A 21,227-nucleotide genomic window follows, 5' to 3' on the forward strand; every position below is an offset into this window, starting at 1 on the left:
TGTTAGAATTCCTAGAATAGCAATAATTACAACATGGTATGGAGATACAGAGATAGAGGCACTGCGTTCAGCTTCAGAAAGAAGTAAAAAGCTCACAGAAGGGATAAAATTTGAATTCTCAGATGAGTAATTGTAATCAAGGTAGAGGAAATAACATCATCAAAAGTACACAGGGATGGGCTTCCCTGGTGGTGCAGTGGTTGAGAGTCCGCCTGCCAATGCAGGGGACACAGGTTCGTGCCCCGGTCTGGGAGGATCCCATATGCCGCGGAGCAGCTGGGCCCGTGAGCCATGGCCGCTGAGCCTGCGCATCCAGAACCTGTGCTCCGCAATGGGAGAGGCCACAACAGTGAGAGGCCCATGTACAGCAAAAAAAAAAAAAAAAAGTACACAGGGATAAAGGTGCAGGAGAATGTCGTAGAATGGCAAGACTGTACAGTATTTGTTGAGTAGGTAGAGCGGGTTGAAGGTTGAAGCTGGATGGCGCATTATGTGGGTCTTAAGATTTAGCCACACTTTCAGATAATGTGTATGTGTGTGTGTCCATATATATATGTGTGTGTGTGTGTGTGTGTATATAAAAATACATATATATGCATATACATATGTATATGTGTGTGTATATAGAAAAAATATATATATATATAATGACAAGCTTAGTTCAACATGTTAACTACCTTGATAGTTATGTAACACAAAACTCTATTGTTTAATTTCCTAATTATTCATCCTTGCAACAGATAATAAGCAAACTTTATCTTATATATGTGACATATAACTTGTATAATTACAGGTTTGTGTATTTTTATTTAAAAACTAAACATTAAATGACAAAGTAGAATTTATACAGTTCTAATAAGGTTATTTTTTCCCTGCTTCTAGGAGCATCCTTCTGCAGAAGATTATCAGTTATTTGAATTTATAACTGATATTGACAAACAACAAAAGTACATCGATGTTTGCATGTATGAAATTTTTAAAACTAGAAACATGCTTTAAAATCTAAATTTGAAAAACTTGGAAACATCACTTTCACTCTATGGAACAGTAATGAAAGCAGAATGTCATTCTAAATGAAATGTTGGTTTCATTTCTGCTGGTATATTATCAGGAAAGAGTAACTGGAAGAAAGATACTGTGGTATACACCTTCAAACACTAACAATTCTAGCTCGCATCAAAACAAGGAAGTAACTGTAGTTACTACATATGGATACCAACTTGAAAACTGCCCTTAAGGAATTTTATTCCTAGTAAAAAATGTTTGACTTTTAAAAAATTGTGTGATCATGGTTCATGCAGATCAAAAGTAAGCTCTATAAATAGTCATGACTTTGTCCTATTTAAAATGGTTAAACCGAGGATTCTGTGAGATTCACTACATTTTGCCTGTGGTTACTTTTCTACCCTGAAATTTCAGAGTTGGCTGTTAGGTAAAACAAAGCAATTTCACTGCAGTCCACCTTGGAAGACAGCTCTGATATATGAAGGGAGCATTGATCTATTGCTGCTTCCCTGAGTGGATACAGCAGCAGCCAGAGGAAAAGGGCTTGGCTGGAGAAGAATAGTCGTGTGACCAGTGTAAGACGTAGGTGTCATTGGCAGGGTGACTGCTGTCTCAGAGCAACATCCAGCTGACAACCCACAGTCTGAGAACCAGTCAAATGTGACAAATCTCCCCTTGCAATTTGTTGGGATACCCTGCTTGGCTTCTTGTAGCCAGAAGAAAAGCAGATTTCAGATTAAGGCTATGGAACTCCATTCAGAGATAAAGCAGGATTTTCCATGCTAATTTGTACTCTTTTCCATAGGAAATGAGAATAAAAGAGAAATCCTTTGTTAAATGGGCTTGAGCAATGACTCTGTCATAAGAGCCTTTCTTTTCTCCTTGTCTTCTTGTCCTGAATGCTGGTTTTATATCTGGTGTTTTGGTTTTACGCTTTTTTAAAAAGTAGGATGGCTTCTGTGAGAGTCGCCATAAAGCTGTCATTGGAAGACAAAGTGCTCACTGCCAAACTAGTAGCTCCGTGTGCTGTAATCCTGTTAAGTACCTGTACAATCGTGGAACAGCTGGTGCAGGCTACAGTCGGTGTGTTAGTGTGCTATGTTGGGACTTGGGATCCACACAGACGATGAGCCAGGTCAGCTTAGAACAGACCTAAGCACCCCTCAGACAGCTGGCCCAGTAACTATACATTAGCCAATCCTGGGAGAGAGACTCATGGAATAACATTAATTTTCTTCTCTAGCAGACGGTGAGGTAACTGAAGCCAGGTTGATTATGCTGCCTTGGGATTTTTACCTAATGATCTTCTGGAAAGCAGGTGCATTGGCAGAGATTTTAAGCTTCTGAAAACTCAACTAGTATTACAGAGTAAACCTTTGCTGCCATGGGGGTTTTATGGGAGTGGGGTGCATTAATGTGAGATCATTACAAAGCATTTTGCTGACTACTACAGAATTAATGGCACTTTTATGACTTGCGGTTAATGACTGTCAAGAAATAAGAGTTTATATCTGTTCAAATTGTAAGTTTAAATCAAACTAGCCAGCCGTCAGATGCATCCAGCATATTAGGACTCCTTCTTGGTAATATTTGGTGTTTCTCTACATCCATCACAATTTTAGATCATTGCTTGGAACCTCAGTTGTTCTGCATATGCTTGATGTAAGTTTTATCATGACAAAAGCAAAGCAAGTTGTCACTTCTAAGAGGGCAGTTTCCATGTTCCTGTGGAAACTTAGTTTTCTTCGGCATTGAAGTATGTTAAATTATTGTTATTTGTTGAGTACCTCCTGATTTTGTAAGTTAAGCTTACTATTTTTTTTATGTTAAGCTCAAGAAAACTGTAACCTCACTTCTTACATCACCGAATGCAAAGGCGTCTGCTGTGAGCTTGTTCAACTCTTTTCCCTTCTCACACTTCTAAATTATCTAATCTTTACTCATCTCTGTCTTCTGCCTGAGGAAAAAAAAAATCTTCCTCCAATCAATACCTATTGCTCTTACCATGCTCTCATCCTATTTACTGTGACTTCCTCTACTTTTGTGTTCCATCTCTCTTTAGCATCTTCAATCTCTTCTTTCTTCCATTCATCCCTATTTTAAAACAAGCAAACAAACAAATCCTTTCTTGATCCTACCGTCTCCTACAATAAGATTTTAGCTTCCTCTTCTTTCCATTACAAACTTCTTGAAAGAATAGTCTTCATCTACTATCAACACTGCATCACTTGCCCCATCCCTCATTCAACTCTGTGCAGATCTCTCTTCCTTCCTCTAATCAGCCTCTCAAGGATGACTGATGCATTCCAATCCACCACTCCCCGCACTGCACCCCTACCTGGAATCCTCAGCCATACTCGACCCTATTAATGAGCCCCTCATTTTTGAAACTGTATTTCTGTGGATTCTCGACTCCCTTGACTCTTGACTTTCTTCTCTGTCCCGTCCTCTTCTGATTTCTTTAGAGGTTCAGTTCTGGACCCTTTTTTTTTCTGTATCTTTTTCTTTGATATTTTTCCAACTCACTACCTTCAGATACATATTGGTGACCTTCACATCCGTATCAGTATCATTATCTTTGCCCTCTCTAATCAAAATTTCAACTCCATAGAGGACATCTTATTCTAAGAAGTACCTCAACATCATCATACCCAACTCCAATCTGTTTCCACAGTAACTCTTCCTCCTGACCTCCTTATCTCTATAAATGACATAGCCTTGAAATCAAACACCCAATCTTACAAATGTATTCATTGTTGATTCCTTCCTATCCCTTGCCAATCACTTGGCAAAACAGCTTGGAACCTATGTCTGTAGCATTTCTCTCATTTACTCAGTATACCCCTTCTTTCCATTCCCATTTTTCATGACCATTTACATACTATTGTAAAAGGTTTATTTTTTTATTATTAATACTGTTATTAGATTCCTCTTTGTTTCTTCCAGTTCAAGACTCTTGAGAGATTGAAATAATGGCCTATTTGTTGGCACTCCTTACACAAAATCTTCAGTAGCTCTTCATTACCCACTGCAGAAAGAACAAACAGAGACCCTCAAGATTTTTCATCCAATAGTCAAGTTCATCTCTCCTGAGGAGATTCCAAACTTTACCCTGCAGACTAAATTATATGTCATTCCTTTAATGTTCCCATTCCTTCTTAAATATTCATCTTTTCACTGTTCCTCCCACTGACAATTTTTCTACAACTCCTCCCTCTCTCCTCGCTAAATATATCCTACCTTATGTTTTTCTGAGAAATACTCAAAAATTACCAACAATGAAATACATATACATGCATCATATATTTATAAGTAAATAATATATATAAAATAGATCACTCAACCAGCTAATAACCCACAGTGTTTAGTATACTATATCTCTACTGAGAATTCTGTTTTAATGATTTATTTATTTAATCATTTAAGGTTAACAGAGGACCCATGTGTGTCAATAAATACTTGTTGAATGAATAAATGAATTTAACTGATGGTTTTTAATTAGAATCTCTTGGCTCATTACCTTGGTATTTCTTGAGCCTGACAGAGTTATCAATTTGCTTTTATTTGTAGTTTTATTCTTACTGAATTATACACCATTTTATGTGCTACACCTATGAAAATAGTTAAATAGGTTTATCATTAAACCAAAAAAAGAATCAACACAAATATAACTAATTTTCATTTTACTAATTAATATTAGAAGAGAATATTGGGTATCTGCCATTACATGGCAGAAATTATGAAATAAATTCTCAAAGGAGCTATGTCTCACAGATACCTAGCAGACTGTCTGGCACTTCAATGAACTTTTATTGGTTATCATTATTGTAATAAATTTCCAGTAATAAACTCCATTAGAAATCATTACTAGTGTCCAAAATTTTATGAATATATGCATACACACAAAATATGCATATACATCTCATTCTCCATCTCTGTGCATGTGTGCACACATAGTACACGCATAATGGGAATTTCATTTGTCAGTATGACATGTATTCAAGTCATGATTATCTAAGCTCCTATCCTCCAGTAGCTTCCCTCTTTTTATGTTTGCTTATTCTGGTTTTCCTGAACTATTCCTCATTTCATTGTTCAACAACTCCTCTTTGTTCACTAAAAATTAGCAACATAGGCTCAACTCTGGGTTTTGTTTTTTTGTTGTTGTTTTGTTTTTTGCACTGCTTGGCAGTGAGTTAAGTTAGATAAATCTTTAAGCTTCATTCTACTACAAAATTTTCCCAAAATTTTACTGAATTTGTGTAGTCCTATACCTCTGATGTTTTGCACATAACACTGTATATTCTTAAGAGACGTACTGCCATGAAAATGTTGCCTAACTTCTAATATTAGTTTCATAACATTGAGTCTTTCCCCAAATCATAAGATTTTACTTTACCTTGCCATTAGACCCTCTCCACACTCAGCAGTTAAAAAGTCGATATTTTAACATCCTTACCTGTTAAGATTTTGAACAAGTTAGCAATTGTAACTCATCCAAATTATTCAGAAAGCAGGAAGACCCTTAGGAGTTGTGATAGGAAAAGATGGTCTTATATGAGGAACAAGTTTTTCATGTAATACTATCAACAATGCCACAAGGCAAAAGCTATTAACTCTGCTTCCCAAAGGGAAACTGAGACTCAGAAAGTCAAGCATGCTACTGCAGCTCAAATTGTAGGGCTGGGCCTTAATCCCATGATTTTTTTGGTTTTGAAGCCCATGTTGTTTCATTACTCTCGAGAAGTTCATCATGCTCTGGAAATTCCTATTCTATACTAAAACCATTCCATCCTGTGTCTGGTTTCCTTCAGGTCCTACTCTCCTTTATTTGAAAATAATTCATCATTTGATTAGAAATGAGCTTAACTTACTTATGCTATATTTGTTTGGTAATACAAAGTTGCTGTCTTAATGCAATTAAGACGCAAAGCCACTCTGAACATCAGTATTTCTAAAATGGGCAAGGTTTTGCTCCAAGGGGTAATTAGTGCTGTATGATCACACTGTGCATATATTTAGTCTGCTTATATAAGACTGTCCTTACGTTGGATTTATTCTCCCTTCCTTCCAAAAAAATATAGCTTATCTTTATGGTTAAGCAAATGATCTGATGAAAATCTAGATGGCTTATTGAGAAACCTGACAATTTTTATACTGTTATTTCTGAATATTCATTCAATTGGGCTAGGTAATGTTGCTGTATTGCTTTACACAAAATTGCTTAAGAGGTCCCCAGAAGCCATCATGACTTGTTATTGAGTCATGATGAGTTGAGCTTTTTCATGCTAACTGTATTTATTTAAATACATGAACTCAGACGTGCTGTCTCTGTGTCTTAGTCATACTAAGCTATTTTAAGGTAACAAACAGTTTTCAAATCTTTAGTGGTTTAATGAAGTAAAGATGCATCTCTCCTTCATACAGAGTTGGATGCAGGTCTGTAAGATCATCTGAATGTCTTTCTCCAAGTAGTGAGTCTGGGATCTAGGCTATATTCACCATGTGACTCCACTACACTGGTGAGTTTTGCTTGCAGGCATGTGGTGGATACACATGGTCCCTTCTCACTGGATTTAATCACTAGACTTGTGGGTCTACTTCAGGCTAGCTAAGAAGGAGGCTTACACATAGCTGGATTAAAAACAAAAACAATTTTAAGAATTCCAACCTGAAACCACAATTTCCAAAGTATACCCTTCATTATCCTCTGATACCATTAGCTTTATAACCTCAATAACCTTAAGTGTTTTGTCATCACTCTTTGAAAGAGATTTCAAATATGGAGCAACTAAGCTCCAGACAAGTTGAACTTGGTATCTAGAGATACTGAAAATCAAAGAAGACTCATATCTTTCAGAAGAGTATATGGATTCATACTTTTACTTAATCAATTATGGTGCATGATGGAAAATCATCTCATTAACACAGAATCCAATAAGCAGTCACTTAATTCCCTTTGCCTGGCTCCAATATCTCTAATTTGGGTCACTCACTGTCTCTCTAGCGGGTGGTGAGTTCTTCATGTTTAACTACATACCTGATTCCCAGAAGCTAAAACCCAGCCTTGCCACAGGTCTGGTAAGAATTGCTCATAGGCATAGCCCGTAGTTAGGACATGTCTGGTGAACGGCAAAAAGAGGCAATGACTGCTTCAAGCCTACCTCCCACAGCTCTTTGTTCACAGCACATTCATCAAAAACACTGTGCTATATGAAGTGGGCTCTATTGCCTTACTTCCTGAGGGAAGTGAAATATCTTATTGGAAAAGACACAGTCTTAAAGTAAAGCCCATCTGGATTTAAATCTCAGCTTTGCCACTTACCAGCTGTGTGACTTTCATCAAATCACATAATATTCTGAGCCTGAGGTTTCTATGTTAAAAAATACCATATATATCTCATAAAATTTTTGTGAGACTTAGAGCACATTTGCCATAGTAGGTGCTTTGGAAATGTTAGTTACTTTTTAAAATTAGTAACAAAGACCCAAAGATCTTCATAATCACATGAGTAATCATAATAGAAATTCTCCTGATGGAGGCATTCAAGAGAGTGTCTGGTTTAACACCTTACTTCTAGGTTTTGAGGAGGGAAAGGGATGCACATATCTGAATTTTCTGTGGATTGTTTGAAAATGTGTATTTCTAGGTCTCATCTCAGATTTGCTGACTCGAAGCCCTGGGACTAGAGCTTGTGCATGTATCACTTGAGAAAGTCTCACAAATGAGCCTACTTAAGTATAGCACATTCTAGAGGCCTGCACAGGGCATGGTAAAGAGGAAGTGCTCAGCAAATATTCGTGGAACTCAGAGGGTCCATGTCTTGGCCCAGGTCCTACCTCCCATAACCAGGTAGTTCTTTTCTGCTCCTTCCTGACTGCCAAACACTATGATATCAACCATTTTTTAATCTTAGAGGAATCCAGCTTTTCCCCAGTGAAAATTGATGTTTCGAAATATCCTTCCAGTCATAGGCAAAAACGGTAGACAAAACAAAAATATAGCTGCCTCTTTTTTGGATATCTTCACAATAACAGAATTTAGACACTTCAGCAAGACGATATTGTAAGCTCTAATAATGTTAGCCAATATTTATTGAGCAGCTACGTGAAGCAGGCTGCAGGTAAAACACATGTTCACACAATCCCTTTATGGTAGGTACTGTGAATATCCCTATTTCATAGTGAGGGCATCGAGGCATCTAAAGGGTATGTAACTCGTTCAAGTTTGTACCAGGAAGTTTTTTAGAGTGAGGTTGAAAGACATTTCTAGATAAGTTCAAACTCTTAAAAGAACTCAGGTACTCATTCTGATGATAGGTGTTCTGAGCCAGAATTGTTATACAATCAGACATTCTATATTATCAGTTTGACAGAAATTGATGTGGTATTAACATATTGATTTGTAATGCTAATGTTTTAAACAGCTATATTAAGGACGTTTTCATGATAGAAAAAGGTGGCAATGGGATGAAGTAGGTCTGAAAATACCAGGACTACAATAGATAATTGATTTCCTAGGGTCCTGAAGGTGGAGACAACTTCACACCCTGAAAACCCTATTAAAAGAACCTCTCTCTTTACTTGCTATTCCCTTACCTGCCTTATTTTTCTTAATTTACATTTACTTGATTATATGTATGCATGTATGTCAGCAGGCAGGGAATAAAAGAGATATTCCAGACTCTAGAGTAGCCAAGAAGGATGACCCAATTACTCACCATCACATCACTCTGTGATAACCCCTTTACTTGCCTGGATATTTTATGTAATGATTATCTATTTATTTATTTACTGCTTCCTCTCACTATAAAGTTTACTCCATGAGATCCAGAAGTAAACTTTATATACCTTGAATATTATTATAATGACTGAATAGGTGAGCAGATTCCAAGGATGAGAGAGTATATACCACAGTACTAGATAGAAAAGTAGGGTCTATACTCTGTTAAAGTCAAAAAAGAGAGATACCAAAAAGACCTAAAGAGTGGTATTGACAGCACTGTACTCTCCACCCCTAGAGCAGCAATATTCTGTTTTATACTTTCTTTTGTGTATGTGTGTGCATGTTGGAGGGGGAGAGAATAGAGGGGGAGAGAGAGATAGGTAGGTTAGGGTCCAGGGAACTGGGGGTAGCTCAATATTAAAAAAAGAATCAAAAAATGGGCAGTAGATCTTAATAGACATTTCTCCAAAGAAGACATACAGATGGCCAAAAAGCACATGAAAAGATGCTCAACAACACTAATTATCAGAGAAATGCAAATCAAAACTACAATGAGGTATTACCTCACACCAGTCAGACTGGCCATCATCAAAAAGTCTACAAATAACAAATGCTGGAGAGGGTGTGGAGCAAAGGGAACCCTCTTGCACTGTTGGTGGGAATGTAAATTGGTACAGTCACTATGGAGAACAGTATGGAGGTTCCTTAAAAAACTAAAAATAGAGTTACCATATGATCCTGTAATCCCACTCCTGGGCATATATCCAAAGAAAACCATAATTTGAAAAGAGACATGCACCCCAATGTTCATTACTCAGCCATAAAAATGAATAAAATAACGCCGTTTGCAGCAACATGGATGGACCTAGAGATTATCATACTGAGAGAAGTAAGCCAGACAGAGAAAGACAATTATATGATATTGCTTATATGTGGAATGTAAAAAAATGATACAAATGAACTTATATACAAAACAGAAACAGACCCACAGACATAGCAAACAAACTTACGGTTACCAAAGGGGAAAGAGGGGAGGAGAGATAAATTAGGAGTTTGGGATCAACATCTACACACTACTATATATAAAGGAGATAACTGTATAGCACGGTGAACTATATTCAGTGTTTTGTAATAACCTATAAGGGAAAAGAATCTGAAAAAAATATGTATGTATGTATAGCTGAATCACTTTGCTGTACACCTGAAACTAACACAGCATTGTAAATCAACTATACTTCATTTTTTAAAAAAATTAATTAAAAATGAAGGGCTTATAAATGTGTGTTTGCAGGCAGAGAGAAGCAAAAACCCATCAGGTCGTTCCTTATATGATTCTAAACTCCAAATGCTCTTGAGTGAATGAAGGACCCAGCTGAGAAAAGGTAGCAGCCTGAACCTGGGAGAGTGGTCTGGGAAGGAAGGAAGAGAGATGTAGCAGTTAAAGTTGACAGTGCTTGGTCATTAGGTGTAGGGAGAGAGAAAAGCCAAGGCAGATGTTCAGACCTCAGACTTGAGCCCCTGGGGATGGTCAGGCCGTTCTTTGATGCAGAGCACTTGTAAAGCAGCAGTTTTGGAGGGAGAGGATTATGGCTTAAGTGTTGATAAATTGAATTTAATGTGCTATGGACAACCCATGTTAATGTATTAGTCAATGAATAAGGGGTTCTGAAGCTTAAGAGAGAAATTAAACCTGGAGATTCAAATTTGGGAGTCATCAGCAAATCTGTATACCTTCACTTTTCTCAAAACCTCCAAATTTACTTAAGCAACTGTTGATAATTTCTTAATATAGAGATATGACTGCCCTACTATTAGTGCATTTAATATTTATTAATATTTATTACAGAAGGAAAGATATTCTATGGTTGTTGGTACATATTCAGTGCAGCAATCCTCCATCACCAGTGGAGTGGAGTAAGGTTATGAAATTGCTTAGGTTTATTCAATCTATTTTATGCAGCCATGCTTGAGGATACAACTTGGAACCTGGGCGTTAATTTTAGACTACACTTCTGGTCCTTGGGGAAATTCTTCCATCTCAGTGTGCTACAAGCATCACCAGAATGCCTTGTTCTAACCATCTAGGAATTTGTCATAATGATGATTATCTCTGAGTGACAATCAGTATAAAATACTGATTAAGCAGTGGACCCAGACTGTTTGGGTTTGACTCCTAGCTCCCCCATTTACTACTAATGTGACCCATTTTCTACCCTTGTCAAGAGGAGATATTAATAGTACTCACCTATGAGGGTTGACATGAGGATTAAACCAAATGAATAACACGTAGTGTCAGAATGATGACTGGTATATAAAAAATGCTAAATAAGTATTAGCTCTTATTTTCAAAAATGTGTAAGAATTATCACCATTCTCTATCCATCATGGTGTTCAAAAAATTCTGGTAAATGAAAAGATTTGCTGAGCACTTACTAGGTCACTTTTGTAGAACTAAAAACTGTGATGGTAGTGTGCTGGGAAACCCTACATACTTATCCATGACGTTGCTAAACAGTGTGACATTACCAAAACATGATATCCTGGAATGTACATAGCCAATTGGCCTATAGACAATCAAATCAAGAAAGCCAATATTATACTGGGCTAGATTAGTAGTCATTAAATTTCTCAAAGAACTACCTATTTCACAGTTGTATGAATCTTGCTTCAGATGTGATCATCAGTTTCTTGTACACTTATGTTCACATTATTTACACATTATGCATTAAAAGAAGCAAATATAACATCAGGGTTATTACTCTGAATGTATTACATTACATTCTTTACACAGAAAAAATGTTTATGCACTTACAAAATGCGCCACTATTTCTATTCTACAAGGGGCTGGGAAACAGCCTTTCAGAAGTTGTTGAATGACCAACATGCAAGTGTACAATAGCAAACAAGGTGGACAGAAGTATGGCTATGATGTTTCCATGAAGTAAATTTGAAATAATGTAATAGAGCTTTATTATGATAGAAAAATTAGAAACAGATAACCTGGAAATTGGAAACAGAGATCATTATTATCATTACCACACTACTTGTATGATTACTAGTAGCCAGTAGGGATGGGGGTACATCCTATGTGCCAGGTATACATGACATATTATCATCACAGTAACTTTAACCCCTGCAGTAATTGTTTGGTAGATGCTATTATTATCCTTGCTTTAGAGATGAGAAACAAAGAAACAGAGAAAGTTAAAAAATAACAACTTGCCCAACATCACATAGATAGAAATTAGGGGAGCTGGGACTTGACCCAGGGCAGACTGATTCTAGAACCCATGCCGGACCATTGCCCCAGTATGGACCAAATACTTCACGGTTAATGAATCCCTTCTCATGTATTTTATCTCATTCCATCTTCACAATCAGCCTGCAAGGTAAGTATTATTTCAGAGTATGTAAGTTGCACAAAGTGACACAGGTAATAGTAACAAAGCTCAAATGGAACCCTAGTCCTATTCCTTGCAATCCACACCCTTCTTTCCATTGGAGTCTAGTCTAATAACTTGACATTCTTAGGAGTCCATAAGTTGGTAAAGCCCTCTTAGTTCTGCAAGCAATAATTGTAGATACAAAATGAAGATGGTCACCTAGTGATTTCGGTGTGAAAAGGATGCTCCATTACACACTGGTCCTTGGAGCTGTAACTAAGCCAATGGATGTCACGTGTGTACTATCAACAGAAGCATTTTTGTAAATTCATGATATTAGTTGATATTGCATAGTATTCTGGAGAAAACACTGGTTTAGAGCCAAAAGACAAAGGCTCTAGGTCTCCTGGCATTGGGAATTTCAACATCTAATAATTTCTTCATTAATAAATAAGGGATAATATCTGACATGTTTACTTCAGAGAAATTGTAAACATCAAATGAGATGATGTATAATTTCAAACACCTTGCATTATTATACCACCAGACATAAGTGCCCAATAAATATTTGGGGAATAAATAAATGAATATGTGACTAATATGTGGAACAAAGTATAACTTGAAATGTAGGCATAGTATATATATATATATATATGAAATAACTGATAAAACTCATGTGATCATACTTTACTTATTTGTGTACCTGGTACAAAAAATTCTGTTTCATGGATTCTCGAATTTATGTATATAGAATTGAACCAGATTAAATCTATCTTAATGCTTATGATTCTTCAGTCCTTTGACTTAATGTTCTTGAACCAGCCCTAATGGGGGAAAAATCTCACCTGGAAGTTAGGTATAGAGTAGAAACACAAATATATGTCACTTTGCCAGAATCAGGTCTGTTCTCATATCCCAATAACAGTCATTCATTCACTATGCCTCTATTGCAGACCTGCAGTGTGAAAGACAGCAGGCTAGTATTTTGAGGAAGTCAAAGATCAATTAACCAACTCATCTCAGGTTGCCCAGGACTTATGTTACTGCTGTCCTCACATGTCTCATAGTCCAATAAGAGGGGTAAGGCATGTATGTAAAAATGATGTAAAGTAGAAGTGTTATGTGTCTTGAGATGGATACAGATAAAATGCACTGAGAATTCACAAGTTGAAGAGATCACTACTTCAACTCCAAGAGTCCAGGAAGGAGAGAGCATTTAAACTGAACGACAAGGGACTTCCCTGGTGGTGCGGTGGTTGAGAGGCCGCCTGCCGATGCAGGGGACGCAGGTTCGTGCCCCGGTCAGGGAAGATCCCACATGCCGCGGAGCGGCTGGGCCCGTGAGCCATGGCCGCTGAGCCTGCGCATCCGGAGCCGGCGCTCCGCAACGGGAGAGGCCACAACAGTGAGAGGCCCGCGTACCGCAAAAAAGAAAAAAAAAAAATTAAACTGAACCACAATAGCTTGATTTGTGTTTCTGAAGAATAAGCAGGATGAAGTAAAATCTGGGCCAACAGTAGGAAGAGATGGGGACCCTTATACAGCCGTTTGGCTTTGCTGGAGCCTAAAAAAAGAGGTGTGCATTCCAGGGACCAGTTTGCCGAGACTGTAGGCCTTCCAGGATAGGGAAGTTTGAGCTAAAAGCCAGGGAAATCCCAGGCAAACCGGGATGAGTTGTCCTTCCTTCTACTTTCTACTGCGCACTTGGGGACCACATGCAATGAAGGCTGTGGAGGGGTTTTAGCCAACTGAAGTGATTTAGCTGTGACATCTTAAAATTTTTTCAGTAGTTTGATAAAGTTTACATTTTTAACTACAAATCACTTTCATTATTTCAGGCTATATATATCTTTTTAAAGGTTTGTTCATTCTCTCTCTCTCTCTCACTTCATTTCAGCACTTTGAAGGGCTAGCCTTCATTTCCTGTCATCAGGATCATGTAAAGGCATATTGATGTAGCTCTAGCTTCCTGTACAAGAGAGATAGCTCAGCAAACTAGCTATCGAATTCAACCACAGAATTTGTAATTGGAGAACTGAGTTCAGATCTCTTTACTCAGTTTAACTTTGAGCAAGTCCCTGTCTCTCTGAGCCTCAGTTCTTTGTGATTGAATATAAGATATTAACTTTAGAAAATGTTAGGCAGCTAAGTGGCTACTCAAAAGTGCCCAGATATATCCCTAAAATGAATGCAAGTTTGAAACTAGGGTGGAAATTTGTATACTAGGTGTCAAGATAGGTAGTCACAGCCTAGTTAGAAGATCCACACATGACTGTGGCAAGGATAGAGACAGGGTCAGAGAGTGGAGTTACTTACCGAACATCCACACCCACATAGGAGAAACAGCCCCAGTCATTGCAAAGGCAATAGAGAAAGAATCATATGCAACTGATGGCAGCTGTCACAGACTCAAGGGGATCGGTGGCTCAAAATAGGCACATTTGGACTGTCCATCTCTCTCTGGTAGGGCTTGCAACTGTGTACTGTATTGACCACCAGGGGTGGAACACAGGTACACCCTCTTTGTTAATTAGTTTTTAAAATCTTTTCTTGTAAATGTAGGAAAAATATAGAAAACACATAAAACAAAGCTCAATTAAATGAATTATCACATGACCAGCTAGTAAAACCACTACCCAGATCAGGAGTTAGAACTTCGTTAGCCACGCTGAAACTTTCTGGTGTCCCCTCCAAACACAGCCCCCTCTCTACCCCTAAGGAGTAACCATCCTCTTGACTTTTTTGGTAATCATTTTCTTAGGTTTATTTATCATTTTATCACCCAAATGATTTGCATACCCAAACATATAGCTTAGTAATGTCTGTTTATAAAATGTCATTAAAGTCTCTTTCAATCTGTAGACTTCCTAGCCATCATATCTCCCTCTCTCTAGCTCCCTTCCCCTCTTCCCTCTCTCTTCCTCTCTCTCAGAAACTGGAATGTGTATCTATCGATGTTGAGTTGCCCACAGTCTGAATTTGGCTGACTGCATCTCCATGGCATAATTTAAGATACTCCTTGGTCCTCCACATTCCATGTAATTTGCTCAACTTTGGGAAAGACTCGTTTTTGGAAAGGTGTCGTTTTCTTCTGTCAGGGGATACACGATGTCCAGTTATCTCCTGTGTGTGTGTATGCGTGAGTGTGTCATGTCAGCAGCCATTAATTCTCACTACTAGGTCCATTAAATAATTAGGGGCTGCTGGCATGGGCATGCTCTATCATTCCTGTTTTTGGTTTGTTAGCTGGCATAATTCTATAAAGAGAAACTTCCTCTCATCTACTATTTGGTTAGTCTAGTAGTACTGTTTATATAGGAAAAGCAAGGTAAATGCTGGATTCCTTTCTTTCATTTACTTCTCACTGAGCCCTCTTATATAGCACTCCAGATCTTGATGAACATCTCCTATTTTGAATGCCACTGCATTTGAGGGGAGTAAACTAACATAAATTAAAATCAATTAAAATAAACAACTATATCTTGAAATATATACCCACCCCAACATATGTTTTTACACTTTGATGAATTTGTTCCTAAAGATATTTGGGAAGATAAACATCTATTCTCTGTTTATTTTTAACCCGTACTCTTCCATATTATTACTGTCCAAGACAGATAATATCTAATCTATTTGCATTGTTAAAACATTGTTCAGGTTAACTCATTTGTCTCTATTTGCTTCAAACTTTATATTCTAATACAAGATTTCACAGTTTAGTCATTGGAAAAATCTAACCCTCATTCTCTATTGAAATTTAGAGAAATTTGGAATTATAGTTCTTTTTTTCAAATCACCTTTCAATTCTCCAGGATGAACCCATTAGGAGCAAAAGATGGAAACTTTCCAAGGTGCATGGGCCAAGGGCAGCATTTGATAAATGATTGGAGAAGCTGCCTTTGCTTCCTGAGATAGAAATTAGAGAATAGCAGAAATAGTAATGAGTAAAGAAAACAGCCAAAAAGCTATTGCTGAAAGAATAGCTTTAATTTGAAATTTCTTACTTCACTGTTCGTTCTTTACATTTTTATGACTAAGAAAATATTTTAAAGCTGTGATTATTTAATTTTTCTTTACAAACCAACTACAAAATATTATAAGAAAGCCCCAATAAGCAACCATAGCTTCAATAATTGTTTCCTACTTAGCTTTCAAAACCTGTTGCATAAAGACTTTTATCAGTAAGGGAAGCAAACACTTTCATTGATAGATGAGTGAACCATCCTTGCCTTACTGCATTCTAATTTCTTGATCTGACTTTTTAAAGCACAGAATTTAAACATCTGAGAGTCATTAATTCTATCACAGCTCAGCAATATAGAATCCTTCAAAAAACCGTCAATGCTTGCTTTGAGGATGTGATCTCTAGCATAAGAACACTTCATGGGAAGTGGTGTAGAGAGTCAAAGAAAATTAAAATTTTAAAAAGCATCAAACATATATATTTTACAACTGCACCTAAGGAGGTTGCATCTGTTTGTGGCCACAACTGACTTTCACAAAGGTCCCCTCAAATACTTCCTTGAAATATCCTTTTCATAAAGGAATCAAAATAATTAATATTTACTACAAGTGGTTTCTAATTTGCAGGAAGTCCTGGTAAACTTTGTTCACATCAGATCCTCAATTATGATGCCGCTTTCATCTAGTTCTCTTAGCTTGGCTTTCATCCAGGCTGTTAGGTGAAATTAGGCCCAGAAAAATCGGATTATTACATCCCAAGGGAAATGACTGATAAGCAGCAGATGATTGCTTATCTCCTGGCTCCTTGCTGGTGTTGAGGTGTTGCTAGTTGCAAAGCCAATTTGTTAACAATTAGCACTCATTAGAATCATTTCCTGTTATCGATTCTAAACATTTGACAAAGCACTTTTAGGAAATTGGACCCCCAAAAGTAGCTATCCATAAGTGTTGAGCAATTAAAAATCTTCAGGATCCAATGTAATTCCTAACCAGAGTCATCAGTTTCCAAGTAATTATTTTTGCTTTGGAACCCACCTGCTATCCTGTCCAGTTTAAAGATGTGCTGGTACAAGGACATACTTCTTAATTAGCAGAGGTTGTGGATAAGTCAGTACAGGAACAAAAGGAATTTTCTTTTATTATCTGCTTTAGCTGTTTGCAGCATATCTTTAAGGGACAAAAAATGCCAGCTTGCAATACAATATATATATTGCGAGAGTATGAAATTAAATTCATTACTTCTATTATCTAAACATTTAAGTTTAGTTTTTAAGTCTGTGTTCACCTTTGTATATTATGAACTCTAAGTATAGAATCATAAATGGAGTCAATGTGCATTACATTAGAATTTAAATATTACCAGTGTCAGCTTTCTGAAATATTATATATGACTTTAATAAAATTAGCATAAATACTATATGCATTTGAAATTTTTCTCAGAAAAGTCATTGTGTTTATCTAATTTTTAAATATAGACCTGCATGTATTACAAGGCTGCAAATTTACATTCAATAGATATGCCCCATTATCTAATTAAAAAATTTATTATCTGTACAAGTATATCTACTGATACTTGCTTAAATGTTCTTTATTTAGATTAAGAAAATATGCCTTATTTCCTTCCTAGTAAGTAATGGTCTTTACATATAAACTATTCAGTTATTTTTGTAGGATCAGGATTAAAACTCTGAATGACACCCCCATCTTCTGTTCCTTTCCCACATCACTCCCCAAATTTTCCTTTGCCTCTGTGTTTATTTTATAAATTTAAATAATTGCTCCTATCCATCTTCCCCTAGACTTAATAATACTGAAAATATTTCTTCTAATTGTGACAAAACATGGAGATGTGAACTAAGTATAATATTTCTGTTTCTGAATTTCTTACTCCCATATTAAAAGCTTACATTAATGGAGAAATTAAGTGTATGTTCTTCTTTGAAATGCCCTATGCTCAACCTCTCTATCCTTAATAAACAGAGATGGTATTGACACAAGTGAATTTTGTTTAACCACACTACATTTGCTTCTTAATTAGTGAATATTCATCTGTCACCAGCAGCAGCTATGACACCCCTCCCTGCTAACATGTTCTGTCATAAATAATCAATGAGGTACTATTAATATTCATGAGCTGGAATCTGTGTAGTCATGTGCACTGATGCAGAGACAGGGGGAGTGTTGCCATGAACTGACTGGAAACTCTGTGTGTGTATCCGTGAGTGCAAGATACTTAGGGAAAGCGAAGAAGAGCATGCTGCTACACAGCACCCTGGCTTGTGCTTCCAGCTAACAGCGGTTTGTCTGTGTTTCTGGACTGAAGTGACTGATGAAAAACAGTAGTCAAGTCTGGAGGGTGATTCCCTTTCAGTTCACTTGCCTTTCAGTTCTGGGGAAATTAGAAGATTTGCTCTCTCTCTCTGCTTGTTAGAATGGGCTGCAATTTGTGCACTTTTCAGAAAAGAGAGGAACACTACAAACTGCTGTATGAAGTTTCCCAGGTGAGTGCAGGGTCTGTTACCAGCAACTAAATAGCCAGGCTTTGTGTTTGTCTGAAAAATGGTAAATGAACTGTGGCTAGCTTTATTTTTTCTTTCTGTAGATTTCAGAATGAAGGGCAGACTTGCTGGCTGGGGGCTTTTTATTTTGGTTTGGGGTGGCAGTTTTCAGCTTCCTTGCCACTCCCCCTTCAGATGACTTCCTGTGGGATTCTTTTTAACAATTTTTTGTATCTACTGCCAAGATGTCAGTTAAGTAAAAGGAGTAACACTGAGATCCATGTCTGTAATATTTTGAAGCCCCTCTTTCATTTTGGAATAGTGTTGACATTTGAAAATCAAATGTATCATTGTCTGCATAAATATTGGGATTTAATAGGTCTGTGAGCTCAGTTATTTGGAATAGACAGGAAAAGTTTCTTGCCAAATCTTGTTAGTCAGAGGAATTATTTGACTAATTAGGAATTTGTGCTTTGGTTTTAAGAGGAAGACCTGGTATATTTGTATTTTATGAGAAAAAAATACATGCTATGTCTCGGCTTGGATTAAAAAAGTAGATAAAGGAATTTTCTTATCATTTGTTCTTGGATCCTTTTTATAATTTCTTTGTCTGTTTAGCACTAGAAATTAATTTCAAGAGCTTATTACAATATTTGTATTGTAATAAAAAGGAAAAATGTGTGTAAATTTGGATGTCCCTTTAATGTATATCTGAGGGCTTTTCAGAATAAAAATAAGAAAATGATATTCCCAGCCTTCAGAGTTTTCATAGAATTCTATTAATTCACCATTTTATTTAGGCAGGTTTCCCTGGGGGTGTATGAAGTCCAAATTTCTTGTTTGGCAAAATAAAGTTTATTCCTCCCTTCTTCCGGTTTGTCCCAGATGTGACACACTACTACTTTTGTTTTTAGATGATATTGCTGATGAAAGACAGTGTTTGGGATGTTGGTGGTCTGTGGGCACAGCGGTCGCCAAGTGTCCACTGCCTACTGGTTCCCTCAGATTTCCCCCGACGTGATTCATTTCACAGTGGGCTAATTACAAAGTGGATTTGCTACACATGAAACAGCCTCCTTAGCTGCAATGTTAATGCACATTTTCATGGTAATGTGATCAGAGGCTCATTAGCCACTTTCCAAAATGATCCTCTGCATTAATTAAATATAAAAATGACTCCTTTATCACTATAGAGAGGAAAAGGAAGATTAACATTGTTAATTACACCAGGGCAATACCTTTTGCTTCTCTTTTTACTATAAACTTGCGAGCCTAGGTTAAAATCATCTTCATTCCTAGATAAGCTCTCATCTGCTTGGACTCATGAAAACAGTCTCTAGGTGGAACACTTCCCTTTAGTTTGGTTTATAAGAGTTTGAGTTATACTATTGTTTTTCTTTGGGTGGTGGAGGAGCAGGGGAGTGGATTAATCAATCTAATTTTTCTCTGAATTACTAAATTGACATAAAAGTATAATATGGAGGAAGTAGTAGGTGGCATCTTCCCTGATTATGCCTCGGTTAAGCTGTTTATCTTCTGCTAAGAAATCAAGCCAGATTTCTGCATCCAGAAAGGACCACTGTGTTTGTTAAGGAGGCTTTGTTGTAGAATTTTAAAGTGCTTGTCTGTAGTTTTGCCTTTAAGTGCTTCCTAAATCTTGAGAAAATAGATAAGCCATACTCTTTATTGCTTCCACCTGTACTCCTTCATCTATTTACTTTATTTTCTCTACTCCTGAATTGTAGTGCTTATGATCTTTAATAAAGGGGGTGAAAATGAAGTATTAGCTTCCATTTAACTGGCTTTTATTCGATAAGTTAAAACCCCAGCTTAAAGGTCTTGTGTGTGTTTTCCAAGGGGAGCCCTCCTACAGTTTGTCCTTAACTTTGCGTTCTATTTTATTGAGTTAATGGAATAGATAAGATATCAAAGGAAACCAGTGATAGGCTCATATCATACACTGGAGCCCCGTGTGGTGTTGCAGACTGGTTTCTATTTTTATTTGGAGGAGCAGCAGCTCAGAGCACACATGAAAGTGAGCATGTTCTTAACCAGGTGTTCACGAGGGCACATAGCTGCCCCCAGAAGAGAGGATACTATATACAAAAGTGACTTGGGATTGGAAGCCTGTGTATTTCTAGCTGGTAATATTAAAGCAAATTAGCTCACACAAACATCAACACCTGATGATCCAAATCATATGTATTTACTTATAGACGTAATTCCCAGGTCACCTGCCTTTTTGTTTCTTTTGTTATTATTTCTTACAAGCTAAGGCAAATTAAAGTTTATCAGGGGATGTGAAAATTTAAGACTAGCAGTGAATACTACCTACATGACCAAGAGCAAAAAGATTATTTCTCTGTAACAGAATCATTATGACATTGAACTTTTTAAAATTTTCTTTCTATATTTCTAGATTTTGCTATCTGATAACATGGGCCAAGTAGAATACAGTTTCAGATTTGTAACAAAAGCATATGTGCTCACTGAGGAGTCCAGTGAAACAATCAGAATAATGTACCTAGGTGTGAAATGAGGTCAAGTTTAAATTTGGTTGATATTTTTTGTTCCTACAGAGGAGTTAAGGCTTTCAGTTGGCAGAAGAAAAAGAATGTTGCTTCAAGAAAATTATTTTCAGCTGGAGTTGGG

General features: G+C 37.0%; 1 protein-coding gene across 1 annotated transcript in view; it reads left to right on the forward strand.

Annotated features, from left to right (window-relative positions):
• PDZRN4 (PDZ domain containing ring finger 4) overlaps nucleotides 1–21,227 on the forward strand; it is a 374,709-nt gene that overhangs the window by 209,798 nt on the left and 143,684 nt on the right. The gene's annotated exons all lie outside the window — the stretch shown is intronic.

Source organism: Pseudorca crassidens, chromosome 11, assembly GCF_039906515.1.
Source record: "Pseudorca crassidens isolate mPseCra1 chromosome 11, mPseCra1.hap1, whole genome shotgun sequence".
In the NCBI taxonomy this organism is placed as follows: Eukaryota; Metazoa; Chordata; class Mammalia; order Artiodactyla; family Delphinidae; genus Pseudorca; species Pseudorca crassidens.